Below are 14197 nucleotides of genomic sequence, written 5' to 3'. Positions count from 1 at the left end.
TGATGATGGCCTCAAGAAAATTATCACACTACTTTCACGCCCACACCATAGTCGTCCTCACAGCTTTCCCATTAAAAGCTTTGTTTGAGAAGGCGAACTTTTCTGGGCGAATCTTGAAGTGGGCAGTAGAGTTGAGACAATTCGACATCAAGTTCTAACCCAGAACCGCAATAAAGGCCCAAGCTTTGGCAGACTTTGTCGCAGAATTTACTCCTGGAAGTCATCATATCTGCCTAGTCGACTTGACTAATACAACCGAACTAGGGATGGAAGTTGACGCCGGAATAGCACAACCCCTGGTGCAGAATACTCAGTCAAACTCCAAGGCAGACCAAAGTAAAGAAAGCAAGATAGAAGCAAACCATACTACACTAAGCCAAGACTCGCCAACAAATAAAGACTTGGTTCAATCAGATAGCAAGGGGCAGACAACAAGCATGGGCTTTGAAGAAAACACCTGCAACATTCTTGACCCCACGGCATCATCTGATCCCTCAACTTGCTGGAAATTGTTCGTTGGAGAAATGTGGAAGCTCTTTGTGGACGGAGCATCCAACCGACATGGTGTAGGACTTGGCATAGTCCTCATCTCACCAGACGGCCTGGTTGTGGAGCAAGCAATCAACCTTGGCTTCCCAGCATCAAACAACGAAGCGGAGTATGAAGCACTTCTTGCAGGACTCAAATCAGCATTCTACATGAAGGCCACCAAACTAATGGTCTACAGCGACTCACAGCTGGTGGTAAACCAAATTTCTGGCGACTATGAAGCAAATGATGACAGGATAGCCAAGTACCAAGAATTGGTCAGAACAGAGATCAAAAAATTTGAAGTAGTAAGGATAGAATAGATTGGCAAGGAGGAAAACAGCAGAGCAGATGAACTAGCAGGCTTTACGTCAATGGTAGATACATCCATCCCTCATCCACTACTAATTGACTACCTACCAAGACCAAGCGTTGAGGACCCCGAAGTAGAAGAGGTATGTTGCGCCGAACTAGGCCCCTCATGAATGGATCCCATCATACTGTTCTTAAAAGACAGCATCTTACCGGAAGAAAAGAAAGAAGCCAACAAAATTAGAGCAAAGTCGCAGCGATTTTGGCTCTCCCTATCTATGGCATTGTACAAAAAGTCATTCTCAGGACCTTATCTAAAGTGTGTTCACCCCAGCAAAGTGGAAGCATTCTTGTTCGAAATACACGAAGGGGTGTGCGAAAGCCACCAATGAGGAAGATCGTTAGCTTACAGAGCCATTTCACAAGGATACTGGTGGCCATACATGCAGGCAGACTCGGAGAAGTATGTGAAGAAGTGTGAGAAATGTTAGAAGTTCGCACACCAAATCCATCAGCCGGCCAGAGAACTCCTACCATTGACCAGCCCATGGCCCTTTGCAATATGGGGCTTGGACATAGTAGGACCACTTCCAACAGCACTTGGAAACAGGAAGTTCTTTCTCGCAGCAACAGACTACTTCACAAAGTGGGTGGAAGTAGAAGCATTGGAATCAATCAAGGAAAAAGATGTGAAGAAGTTCATCTGGCAGAATATCATTACTCGATTCGGCATACCTAAAGCCCTAATATCAGACAACGGCACCCAGTTTGATGGCAGAATCTTTAGAGGCTTTTGTGAAGAATACAAGATAGAGTTCAACAATTCTACACCGGCATATCCCCAAGCTAACGGCCCGGCGGAAGCGTCAAACAAGGTCATCCATCTTGGATGGACTGAAGAAAAGGTTAGAAAGAGCAAAAGGCAAATGGGCTGAAGAGCTTCCTCATGTTTTATGGGCTTACCGCACCACACCTCGACGATCAACAGGAGAAACACCATTCTCCTTAGCCTATGGCATGGAAGCAGTAATCCCGCTGGAAGTTGGCCTCCCCACAATTAGAAGCGAAAATTTTGATCCAGACTTGAATGAAGAAGCCATAACATTGGAGCTCGACCTCGCCGAAGAAAGAAGAGAAAAAGCACTGGTTTACATTGTCTCATACCAACAAGAGTTATCTAGGAAATACAACAAGATAGTACATCAAAGACAATTCAAAATTGGAGATTGGGTACTGTGCAAAGTAATGGGAAACACCTTGGTCCTAGGAGATGGCAAATTAGGGCCTAATTGGGAAGGACCTTACAAAGTGGTCGGATTAGCAGGAAAAGGTGCTTACCACTTGGAAGACGAAGATAACAAAGCAATTCCTAGACCATGGAACACTGCCAATCTCAAACTATTTTATTTTTAGCTTTACTTTAAAATACTTGTAATTTTTCTTTTCCCCAATAAAGCAAGTAGTTTTCTTTTCAGCATCAGTGTTTTTATTCTGTAAAAATTGTTTTAGTAGGCTAGGGGCATTGAAAGAATGGTTGGCTGGAAAAACCAACACCCTTCCTAAGCCTAGGATAAGGATCCAGACTGCAGGACGTTTGGTCGAAATAACCAAACACTTTACTTTAGGTTGGCCGGAAAAACCAATCTAAAGGTTGGTTGGAAAAACCAACACCCCTCCTAAGCCCAGGATAAGGATCTAGGCTGCAGGACGTTTGGTCGGAATAACCAAACACTTTACTCTGGGTTGGCTGGAAAAAACCAATTTAAAGGTTGGCTGGAAAAACCAACACCCCTCCTAAGCCTAGGATAAGGATCCAGGCTGCAGGACGTTTGGTCAGAATAACCAAACACTTTACTCCGGGTTGGTTGGAAAAAACCAATCTAGAGGTTGGCTGGATTAAACCAACTCTTAGTACTCTTCAGCCAAGGTAAGGATCTCGGCTAAAGAGTGGTTGGTTGGATTAAACCAACTCTTAGTACTCTTCAGCCGAAGTAAGGATATCGGCTAAAGAGTGGTTGGCTGGATTAAACCAACTCTTAGTACTCTTCAGCCGAAGTAAGGATCTCGGCTAAAGAGTGGTTGGCTGGATCAAAACAACTTTTTAGCACTCTTCAGCCGAGGTAAGAATCTCGGCTAAAAAGTGGTTGGCAGGTATACCCAGTTAGTTTGCAAAGTTAAGACCGGGATAAATAAATCTCGGCCAGAGAATGGTCTTGTCACGACCCGAACCCGCCCCCATGGGTTAAGGACGTAACCGGCCAGTAATCCTAAGATTACCTACGGCCTCAAACCAAAATAAACTTAACACATCAGAGTAAAGGGGGCCAAAAGGGAAGCAAAATTTAAAACTTTGTCCATTGAGCTGTGCTTACATGGCACATCAAAACAAACCATACATATGTACGTTAATAACTCACAACAGAAACATAGTGACATAGGTTCTGTACAGACAAGATCATCCAAAACTAAGTCAACCCATAAAAACTATAAGCAGACATATACAAAACTTCGCCAACCTGACAAAATGTAAATACATAACAAAAGGGCGAAGACGGGTCTCGTGCGTGAGACACAAGGGCTGACTCTCTCAAAACCTTAGTTGTTCCATACAGACTTCACTAAGGCTGGGTCTGGACTTCTCTTGGCTCACCTACAAACACATGAATGAGCGTGAGCGAAAGCCCAGTGAATAATATCAAATCAAATACAGAAGTTACATAACAATGTAGAACAACTATAGACACCCTATTTTTGACCGCCCTTAAGACTTGGGCGCTACTGATGGTTTGCTCGATGATGAAAGGTGTGCAGGGCAAATGTTCAGTTTCTTCGGCTAGAAGAGAGGCAAATCTTTCAAAACACTTTGTTTAGGGTTTTGGAGTTGAAGAAAAGAGGAAAGGAGAGGAGAAAACTAGTTTGGGAGAAGTTCGGCATGAATCCGGGTAGAAGCGAGTCGAGCAGCCCTCGCTGAATCGGGCTTATCTGTCTGTACACTTGGAGTTTAGGTATAGGGCCACCACCATCGGAAAGCTTACTTCCGAGGCTTCATTTTTCACTCAAGAATCTCCTAGAGCCAAGTTCGGGTGGGGGAGATATGATCAGTTGAAGTCGGGCATCATCCCGGTTGGATCGAATCTGCGCGGCTTCACGAAAAAGGGCATAACTTTTTGCACAGGAGGAATTTTGATACAAGGTTTGCGCCATTGGAAAGCTAACTTCCGGGGCTTCAATTTTCATACCCACCGGAAGTTTTTTGACATTGGAATCATCTATCGGCAATCTATTTTGCCGACCGGAAAAATATTATGCCGACCGGCACTTTATTTTGGCCGACGACCAAATTTTCTGGCCGGTTTGCACCATTTGCACTCTCCAAGCATGGTGCATGCCAGCTGTGCCAGCTGGGATGCACAGACCCTACTCCATGTGCATATATGTGGCTATTTTGCACCCTTTGCACACCCTTTGGCCCCTTTTCTTGCACCCTTTGCTCAAGGCTTCTTGAGGAAGCCTTGACCCCTTATCTTGGCTTCTTCAAGAAGCCTACCAGCTGTCTAAGCTTCTCCAATAAGCCTTGACCTCCCCTTTAAACCCCTTTGACCCTTTGAAGCTTGTCTTAGAAGCTTAGGATTGCCTATATAAGGAAGCCATCCTCCTCCATTGTTTTGGTTCAGCAAAAACCAGACCTAATACATACATATAACATATATATCACCCTCTCTCTCTATACCTCCCTCTCTCTCTACATTTGGGTGTGTTAGAGTGATCAAACACCCTTGTTCTTGGGCCATTTCTTCATCAACTCATAGCACAAGGCATCCAAAGCCCATTCCAGCAGCTTGAGGCTGTCCTCCAGAAGTTAAAAGCTCCCAAACTCAGTCCAAAGGTTGCTAAAGATTGGTTCTACAAGGGTGAGTTCCACTTTCCCTCTTTTGTGCATTTTTTTGACCTATATCTTAGCTCCTTGTGGTTACATCTTTGGGCTCCGACCCAAACTTCAAATCATCATATTTTGAGGTCCTCTTCATGTTTGATTGAGGACCTCTTGCTGTTTGAGGACAGTAGCTTGCACTTGCTTCAATATCCTCCTTGAATGCCATAATCTTGCATAGACTTTTTGGCTTGCGTGTGATCTGTTTTAGAGCCTGATGTAAACTGAAAACAGGATTATTTTGAGCCTCTCTTCAACATTGAAGAAGGGCTCAACACTGTTTGGGACTTCCATGTTATACTTCCCTTTATATCCTCTTTTTGGTCCCATTTTTGTATGTCTTGGCAGCCCCTTATGTTGCTGTTTTTGGACCTTGGTCCGAACTAAAAGTGGCTTTATTTTGACCTCCTGAACATGTTTTATTAAGGGTATTTTCTTGTTTGGTGAATGTTTTGTATACCTCATGTTATAGCCACTTTTGAGCCTCATTTTTGCATTGCATTTCTAATATATTTGTATACTGTTTTTGGGGCTTCCATAAACTGTAAATAGTCTTATTTTGGGTCCCTCTTCAACATTGTTGAAGGACCCTAACCTGTTTGGGGCCAGCACCTATGAGTTTCTTTTTAATCTCATGTTTAGGGCCATTTCTTGCATGCTAGTTTTGCCCTATCTTGGTTTGCTGTTTGACCATGTTTTGTACTAGTAAAATGCTAATTTTGGGGCTGCCTTGCTTCTGTCTTTACATTCCATGTCCATATCGTGCATGTTTGGCATAGCTATAGGCCATTTCGGGTGCCTAAATTCGCATTTCGGGACTATTCCATGCATCGGGTGTGTTTTCGCCTCATTTCGGGGCTGTTTTCCCCCACATTTCAGTGCTGAAATCCCATTGGCATGTTTTCATATCATTTTCCATGCCATTGCATTGCATATGCCATTGCCTCGGTTTGCGTGCCCGTGTGCACGCATTTCGAGGCACTTCATTTTCATCCATCGGCCTCTCACGTGAGTGTGGCTGAGGCTCTCTCATGTTAGTATAAGTCCATGTTGCATTCTATATGCCATTTTATCCATTGCATTGCATATGTCATTGCCTCGGTTTGCGTGCCCGTGTGCACGCATTTCGAGGCACTTCATTTTCATCTTATGGCCACTGATGTGGGTGCGGCTGAGGTCCACTCACATTGGTGTAAGTCCACCTTGCATTATGTATGCCATGTTTCAAAGCGTTGCGCATGTTATGTTGTTAGCATTGTGTATGCCATGTAGTTGCATAGCATGCTTGTATTCTTGTTTGCATACCTAGGTTGCATTGCATTGGCATGCATGCCTTGCCTCTTGATCATGTGATAGAGGTTGGGCTTTAGTTTGTTTGATTGGTTTGCATTTCATTTGACATGAAGGTTGCACACTTGATTCTTTGGGCCGTCATGCATGGAAATGCGTGATTGGTGGTCCGAGAATCGGGGCACATCCTCCTTTGAGTCATTAACATGATAAGGAATGTGATTGGTGCATAAATTGTTTGAATTGCATTGCCATGCTTTGCTTTGCCCTCTGCTGCTGTGAGTTGCAGGTTCTGCAGGAATTCATTGCCGGCCGGCAGTATTTAGTGCCGATCGGCAGTCAATTTATGGCCGGTGGATCTATTTTGTGCCGGTGACTAATTGCTACTGCCGGTGGAAATTCTGGTCAGCCGATGATATCCCCCAGTGTCCTGAGAGGCATCCCTGAGACTTTGGCAGTTTTCAGAAGAGCAGAGCAGGGAAAACAGAGGCAAACTACGCATGGCAATGCGATTCCGAGCCAATCCCGAGCATGTGTTGCATCTGGCCCTCGCCCCGAGGCGGTTTACTGTTTTTCTTTAGTTTAGTTAATTTGTTAATTAATTAAGCAATTTGTAATATTTAATTAGCTTGCGTAGTTAATTAATTTGTATTATTATTTTGGTCCCTCCGAGTGAGGGCATATTTGTAATAAGTGTGCGTGCGTGTGGTGTATGTCTTCCAACCCCCACTTCTTTCTCCCTTTTATTTACCTGCTTATGATGGTAGATTAGGGCACATTTATTTTAGCATACCTTATGCTATGCATGTGTGCATTCGTGCATTTGTATTGCATGCATTGGGCTCGGTACATCACGCTAACTGCATTTGTACTTCAATTCAAAAATTGACTATGTGATAGTTGATTGCATTTCACATGCCATGTTTAAGATTAGCCGAGCCCATCTAATTGCATCCTGTATGTGTTGCATTAGACAATTTAGCATGAACTAGGACACGCATGTTTTGCTAACTAGTTTACTGTTTTGGCACGGAGTACGATGTAAGTATTTATGCTTTAGTATCTCGCATGTGTGTGAATGTTAACATGACAGTATGCTTGCCATGCGGCTAAATGCTTATGTGTTAAACTGTTTGAAATGCCTGTGGATGGAGGTCAAATCGCTTAAATTGGGATAATGCGTTAAAACTGTGAATTTTAAGCCCACTAGATAGTGGCAAAATCATCTTTTCTAAAAGCCCACTTGAGGGTGGCAAAATCTTCATTTTAGCCTACTTTCGAGTAGCAAACCATTTTCAAAACAAACATGAAATGTTTTGTTCCAATTTGGGCGATTTGGTCTATACTTGTTTGCTGCGCGCACAACATAGTAATTCTAGGCTAATAACCGGATTAAGAACACATAACGTTTTCAAAATTAGATATCACGGTTAGTAGAGGCCGGTCTTCGGACCGGGCGAAAGGGAGTGCTCATAGCTGACCTTCCCCGATCGTACCCAAGCTCCCGAGCCGAGACAACTCCGGTGATGACGGACATGTGGCCTTCGGCACCGAGTCAGGGTTTCCTAAATTCTCCCATTTTAAAACATTTAGGTGGCGACTCTGTATCTGGCAAAGCAGTCCATGTTTTTCACTTCTTTCAAAAAAATCTGTTTCTCAAAACGATTTGCCAGATTTGGACTCTTTGGTTCAGATTAAGAACCGTGACACAAATCAAGAGTCCGAACTGTAGCATGAGGCCCACGCGGGCGCGTCTACAACAACATGTTCCAAACGGCCTTGGGTCCAATTCATATTTCTATTTAACAGATATATAACTATATGAAATTCAAATCAAGTGACTGTAGTTCAAAACATTCTAGCCTTTGGCCCATTCAGATTTTCATTCATGTCAAAACGGCCTTCGGCCCATTCATTTATGTCAAAACGGCCTTCAGCCCATTCATTTCTGTCAAAATGGTCTTCGGCCTATTCGTTTACGTCAAAACGGACTTCAGCCCATACATTCGTGTCAAAACGGCCTTCGGCCCACTCATTCATGTCAAAACGACCTTAGGTCCATTTATTTCTATTAAAACGACCTTCGGTCCACTTATTCGTATCGAAACGACCTTCGGTCCATTCGTTTACGTCAAAACGGCCTCCGGCCCATACATTTGTGTCAAAACGGCCTTCGGCCCGCTCATTTATGTCAAAGAGACCTTAGGTCCATTCATATATGTCAAAACAACCTTCGGTCCACTCATTCCTATCAAAACGACCTTCGGTCCGTTCATATATGTCAAAACGACCTTCGGTCCATTCATATAGGTCAAAACGACCTTCGGTCCGTTCCTTTGTTATCAAAACGACCTTCAGTCCATTTATGTTTATCAAAACGACCTTCGGTCCGTTCCTTTGTTATCAAAATGACCTTCGGTCCATTTATGTTTATCAAAACGACATTTGGTCCATTTATGTTTATCAAAACGACCTTTGGTCCATTTATGATTATCGAAACGACCTTTGGTCCATTTATGTTTATTCCTGTCAGACTTTTGTCCACAATCCCAATTAGCAACTTATAAAGCTTATAAGGGCATAATAATTGGACATTCACAATCATTCAAATATCGATATTACTCACAGTGATCGGCTTGTGGATTTGCCCTGGAGCTTGACCCTACATATTTCATGAACACAAAAGGGTCACTAACAGTTCAATCCGTTCTCTAATTCACATATTCCTCTTTAGGCTTTATTCTTAACTCGTTAACTCATTTACAATGCTCAATGCATGCCTAAGAATGCTTACAAGTGAAAGAGAATGGAAAAATATAACACAGAATGCATTTTTAGAGTTTCAGAAAACAGGGTCCCCGTTCGAGCGTAGAATACCCCGCTCGAGCTGACCCTTAAGGCCTGCAAAAGTGCTGGTTGCATCAAAAATACGCTCGAGCGTTAAATAGGGCGCTCGAGCGGAAGTCCTGTCAAAATAGCTCCCCCCCCCCCCCGCCGCTCGAGCCTGAATTACCCCGCTCGAGCGGACATCAAGTCTGCAAAAAGTACTGGGAGCACGCATTTCCCGCTCGAGCGTCAGGTTCCCCGCTCGAGCGGACCTCAAAATTCTGGAAAACCCAGAACTGTGTTCTTGAGCTTCATTTCGAATTTCAACCAGCAGAACATGCGTGTTATGGCTCAAATCTCAAATATAGTTATGCTAACATGCCATAAACACCAAAACACATTACAATGGAGCCCAATTCACAATTAGTTCACATGCATGCCCCAATCTCCCATCAACTCATTCTAATACAAACCAAAATCATACATTCAAAGCCCATCTCTTAATTATTCAAACATGCATGCTAATCTTGATTTCATTTCCATCCCAAACAATGCAAATGGTGTTCATTCTCATGGAAATACAACAAAAGCATGCTTGCATGTAAGATTTAACATCTTTATTTCCATGTTTAACTCAATACATGCTAGATTATGCATTTCCACAACAATTATATACATGCATGCCTTCATTGACCTTCAATTGAACACAAACAACTCAATTTCCTTATAATCAAGCTAACTCATGTTCTTGGCCATTAACCACACTTGAATTTACAAATTTGCAAACAAAAATCCATGAGTTTACTTACCTAAGAGTTCAATCTCCCAAACTATTACAAAATCTTGGGTTTGATCTTCAAGTTCCCCAAACTTTGAGCCAAAATCACCCAATTCTCCCCCTCTCTTTCTAACAGCCGGCCCTCCCTTTGTTTTTCTTAGAGTTTGATCAGCCAAGGGAAGTTATTAGGAGAGAATACAAGGTGTAGTGTCTTAACACTACCAACCCCACTAACATCAATATAATAATAATGAATAATTGGCACTAATTCAACAATTAAATCAATTTAATCTGACCCGAATCAATTTCCAATTAAATTTCACCATAGGCTCTAAAAATTATGCCAATCACAATGGCGTAATCAATTTCGGGTTCTGTGGTCGATAGGGCCCTCAATTTAATTCCCAAAGTAGTTTACTCAAACAGATATTCCTACAGGGAACAGATAGAATTGCAAAATCACATATATTCACATAATGGCACATAAAGTCATGCTGAACACATAATCATATTCAAATTAAGGACCAATTTAGCATATTACGGAACGGGGGTATCACAGTCTTCCCCCCTTTAGGAAGTTTGGTCCTCCAAATTTAATTTACCTTTAGTCAGGCACAATTCGGAACGCTTTTCGTTCAATGGTTCCAATCCTTTTTGATAGCCACTTACTTAGCCCCAAAGCCAAACAAAACTCAGTTCTCAACTAGTCAGAGACTTATCTTTTCTTCCATACAAAGCTTGTATGGTGCCATATTGAAACTAGAGCGTAAGCTTTTGTTGTAAGCAAAGTCTGCCGACAATGGACAGATTTTTCTGACTTCTCAAAGATCTAAAGTACACATTCGGAGCATTTCTCTCAGAGTCTAAATAGTTCCTTTTGACTATACATCAATTTATGGATAGAAAGTAGTGCTGAAACCCAATTCAGTTCTCATTGCCTCTTGAAGGCTTGTCAAAATTCAAACACATTTTAGAATTTCTGTCTAAAATAATGGACACTGGGACCTCATGCAAACGAGCAATCTTATTGGTATAACAGTGACTAGTCTACAAGCATCTTATGAAAATTTCATAGGGAGGAGACAGGCAACTTAGTAATCCCATATTCAAAAACTCAAACGGGACTTATACCTTGGGTGCTCAAGGTAGCCCCACAACAAAATTCGTAGTCATATATTCCCATTTCCATCCCAAAATAGAGAGATTGAAGTAGTTCCGCCACTATCTGATATTCGGTTTCGACCTGTTGGCCCCGAAAAATACTTAGACACACATTCACCAATTACCCTCTTCAAAGCAGGTCACTAACATATTTATTTCAAATGTCAACTACTTGTCACAGAGGTTCGGTCTATTCCCTTGTCACAAAAGTTCAATTCATTCTTCAATACTTCCACAATTCACAATCCGATTCGGTATTTAGTCCAGTGACTCATCACGGTTATCCAAGGTCAATCAAAAGTCTTCGGAAATTCAAAGTGGATCCAGACACTGATTCCCTAACCAACAAAGGTAGTATCGAGGCAATTACCCATACAACGCATATAGTCCGTATATCCCCATAGTACCAATTGTAAAATACAACAACACTGAGGCAATCGACTTCTAATAGAATGCACGTATTCTCAGTTCATTCAACAGTTTACAGTTTGCAATTCACAATTCAGTTCAGTATTCAATTCTCTGTTCCATCGAGTCTTTCTACTTTATATGGTAGTCGTTAAAAGCATAAGGCAATTCATATACGTAAATCCCCATGATGTCAAAGGCATTATCAAAGGAGTCAATCGCATGTCAAACACAATTCACACATTCTTAGGGTTCCAATTACAGAATATAATGACACTGGGTGGTTATATACAAAGCGTACCGAATTCACGCACCTTTCGGACAATCAGGGTTTTTCAAAGTTTCTTGGATGTTAAAACATTTACATAATACCAAAGGATGACATTCCAAACAAAACAAAGGAATAATCGCCTCAGAATCGAAGCACACCCGTTCACGACCGTCGGTGGCCGATTCCAGATCCATTAGTCAAACCCACCCGTACGAAACCGTCGGTGGTAAAAGGTATCTCAATCAAAGGTGCTACATAGGCTTAACGTCCCCTAGCACGAAAGGATACTCTAAGAGTGTCATCAAAGAAACACAACACCATTCACTATAACCTGATTTCCCCAAAATCTGATAACACTGAAGCAACCACTCTCTCTTACAAAACATGTTCTGATCAGTCAAAGACAAATGTTCAGTACTGCTCAAAATCAAATCAATCTACCATCATCGGTTCCCATAGCGTCAAACAAACAAAATGGAACAACACTCCTTACGACACCCAATCACGGGGTTTGTACAATTCGGTTCATTTTTAACACGTATGTCCTCAATAGTTGGGGATTGGTTCTCAACGGTGTTCATAGTTAGATCAATTTGTTGATAGCCTACAAAAGGTCTTTCAAATAAGTCAAGTATCCCAAATGAATTCAAGTTTTGGGTCTATCAGTTTTTCTGCCAAGAATAATCTGGCTATTTATTCACAAGCAATTCTTAATCCCCTTTTTACAAAATCAAATTAGATAGAGGGTCTTATCGGTCGATCCAAGCAACGGTTTTGTTAGATTAGATCGAACAAAGGTTCCATCAAATTATATCAAATGAGGGTTCCATCGGAACAATATCAGGCAAAGGTTCTATCAGATCGAATCAGATAAAAATTTTCTCAAATGGGGCACATTCGGTTCTGTAAGGCATACTTCGTTTGCTTAGGTACATGGTTGATAGTTTCTCAACTGCCCTAAGTTCATCAGTTCTCAAAGTCATATCAGAATTATTCATCACAACTGTTCATATCAAAGCATTTCAAGTCATATACAATATGGCATCGACTACATAAATTCGGGGGTAGTTGCATAAACGTGCAGCTATTCAAATCAGGAGGTATGTACCATAATCAATGCAGCAGTTCCCAAACAAGTCTTATATACAAGCACATGGTGTACAGTAACACATTAAACAGAGTTCCTCGGTTGTACATAAGATAGAGTCTGTTACGCAAAAGTTCCAAATTAGTCACAAAATGTAGGTTTATGAGTCGAGCCCAGTATAGTCACATAATCCAGTCAATTTTCTACCAATCAAAATGCATGGTCTCGTAACTTGCAGAGTTTATTGTATGGGGTGCTCAACTCAATTATACAATCACAAAGTCACAATTCCAGTGGTTTAGTCATTGAAGACAGTAACATAGCAAATCAACCTGAGCATAGGTTTAGATATACATGTGCATGTGCAGAGTCAATCAATATCCCAAAACGTATTTCACAAATTTCCCAAACGGGGCATATACCTCGAATGAATGCAGTCTCGATCATGTGGGTCTAACCAATCTAGATACATATGCAGCAGATATGGAGAAATATGCCGATCTGAATCAAATAATATCCCAAGCGAAGATGTACAAACGTATTAATTCAGAATCAATCAACACATAGGCATTTGTTTATAAACAGTATAGATACCTGGGATAACGGTTGCAGTATTCTGAGTGCTTTCTGGGACGAGTACAATTACTCTATCTTGATTAGCAATTCCCACCATTGGTACGAATTCAACTGAGGCAGAAGATTTACTCGCATTTGTTCAGTTCGGGGACAATTCCTTACCATATGGTCCATTTACCACACCTATAACAAGCCCCCGAAATCCGACAACGACTCCTCGGCATTTATTTCACTGGTGGTGGCAAAAGTTGTTACCATAACAGCAACTGACGTTGTTGTCTTAAGATCTCTGCCATTTCTTATACCATTTGTTCCAGTCTATCAGGTCGGGCTATAAAAGAGTCTGCCAACTCGTATGCCCTTACTTTAACCACATTCTACACGAACTCTTATTAAATCATGCCACATACGGGGATGTCCAATACAAAAATAAACACATAGTCACGCATAGGCACGTCTTTATATTCTCATTTCACATATCGTATGCAATTAAACACATACGTAACAGATAATTGCATACTTATCAGATATCGCATGCTGAACATTTACTAAGTAATTATATACTCAAATCATGTTCATATTTCACATAGACACCCGAAGGCAGAATTGAATGCACATAAACAACTTTTCATGATTTGTACATCCGTATATGTGCACTATAACAAAATAAACTTGTTGTACACATTAGTGTAACAATTCATATCTCATGTTCAAATCATGTGTGGTACTTCCTTTAGCGTAACATATCTTGTTGGTCAAGCATATCAAGTTTCATAATGGAACCTCTGGTACCGGATGACATATCTCATACATAGGCTATGGTATTGTTTCCCCCGGGCGAGGGCCTGTGCCACGGTATTATTCCCCCGAGTTAGGGCCTCATGACCATAAGCCACAGTATTATGTCCCATGGGCGAGGGCCTCCGCTAAGGATACCACAATTACGTTCAAGGAAAATTTTGAACAATTATTCATTCATACAAAACAATAACTTTACAGAGTTATTACTCACCATCTGATTTAGCTTGC

The 14197-nt window shown here is 41.6% G+C and overlaps 1 pseudogene; it reads right to left on the bottom strand.

Annotated features, from left to right (window-relative positions):
* LOC145789121 (mannosyl-oligosaccharide glucosidase GCS1-like) overlaps positions 1 to 14197 on the bottom strand; it is a 377152-nt pseudogene that overhangs the window by 275175 nt on the left and 87780 nt on the right.

This window comes from Camellia sinensis, chromosome 12 (genome assembly GCF_055761805.1).
Source record: "Camellia sinensis isolate YWXY chromosome 12, ASM5576180v1, whole genome shotgun sequence".
Taxonomy (NCBI): domain Eukaryota; kingdom Viridiplantae; phylum Streptophyta; class Magnoliopsida; order Ericales; family Theaceae; genus Camellia; species Camellia sinensis.
This window is presented reverse-complemented; position numbering and strand designations above follow the sequence as displayed.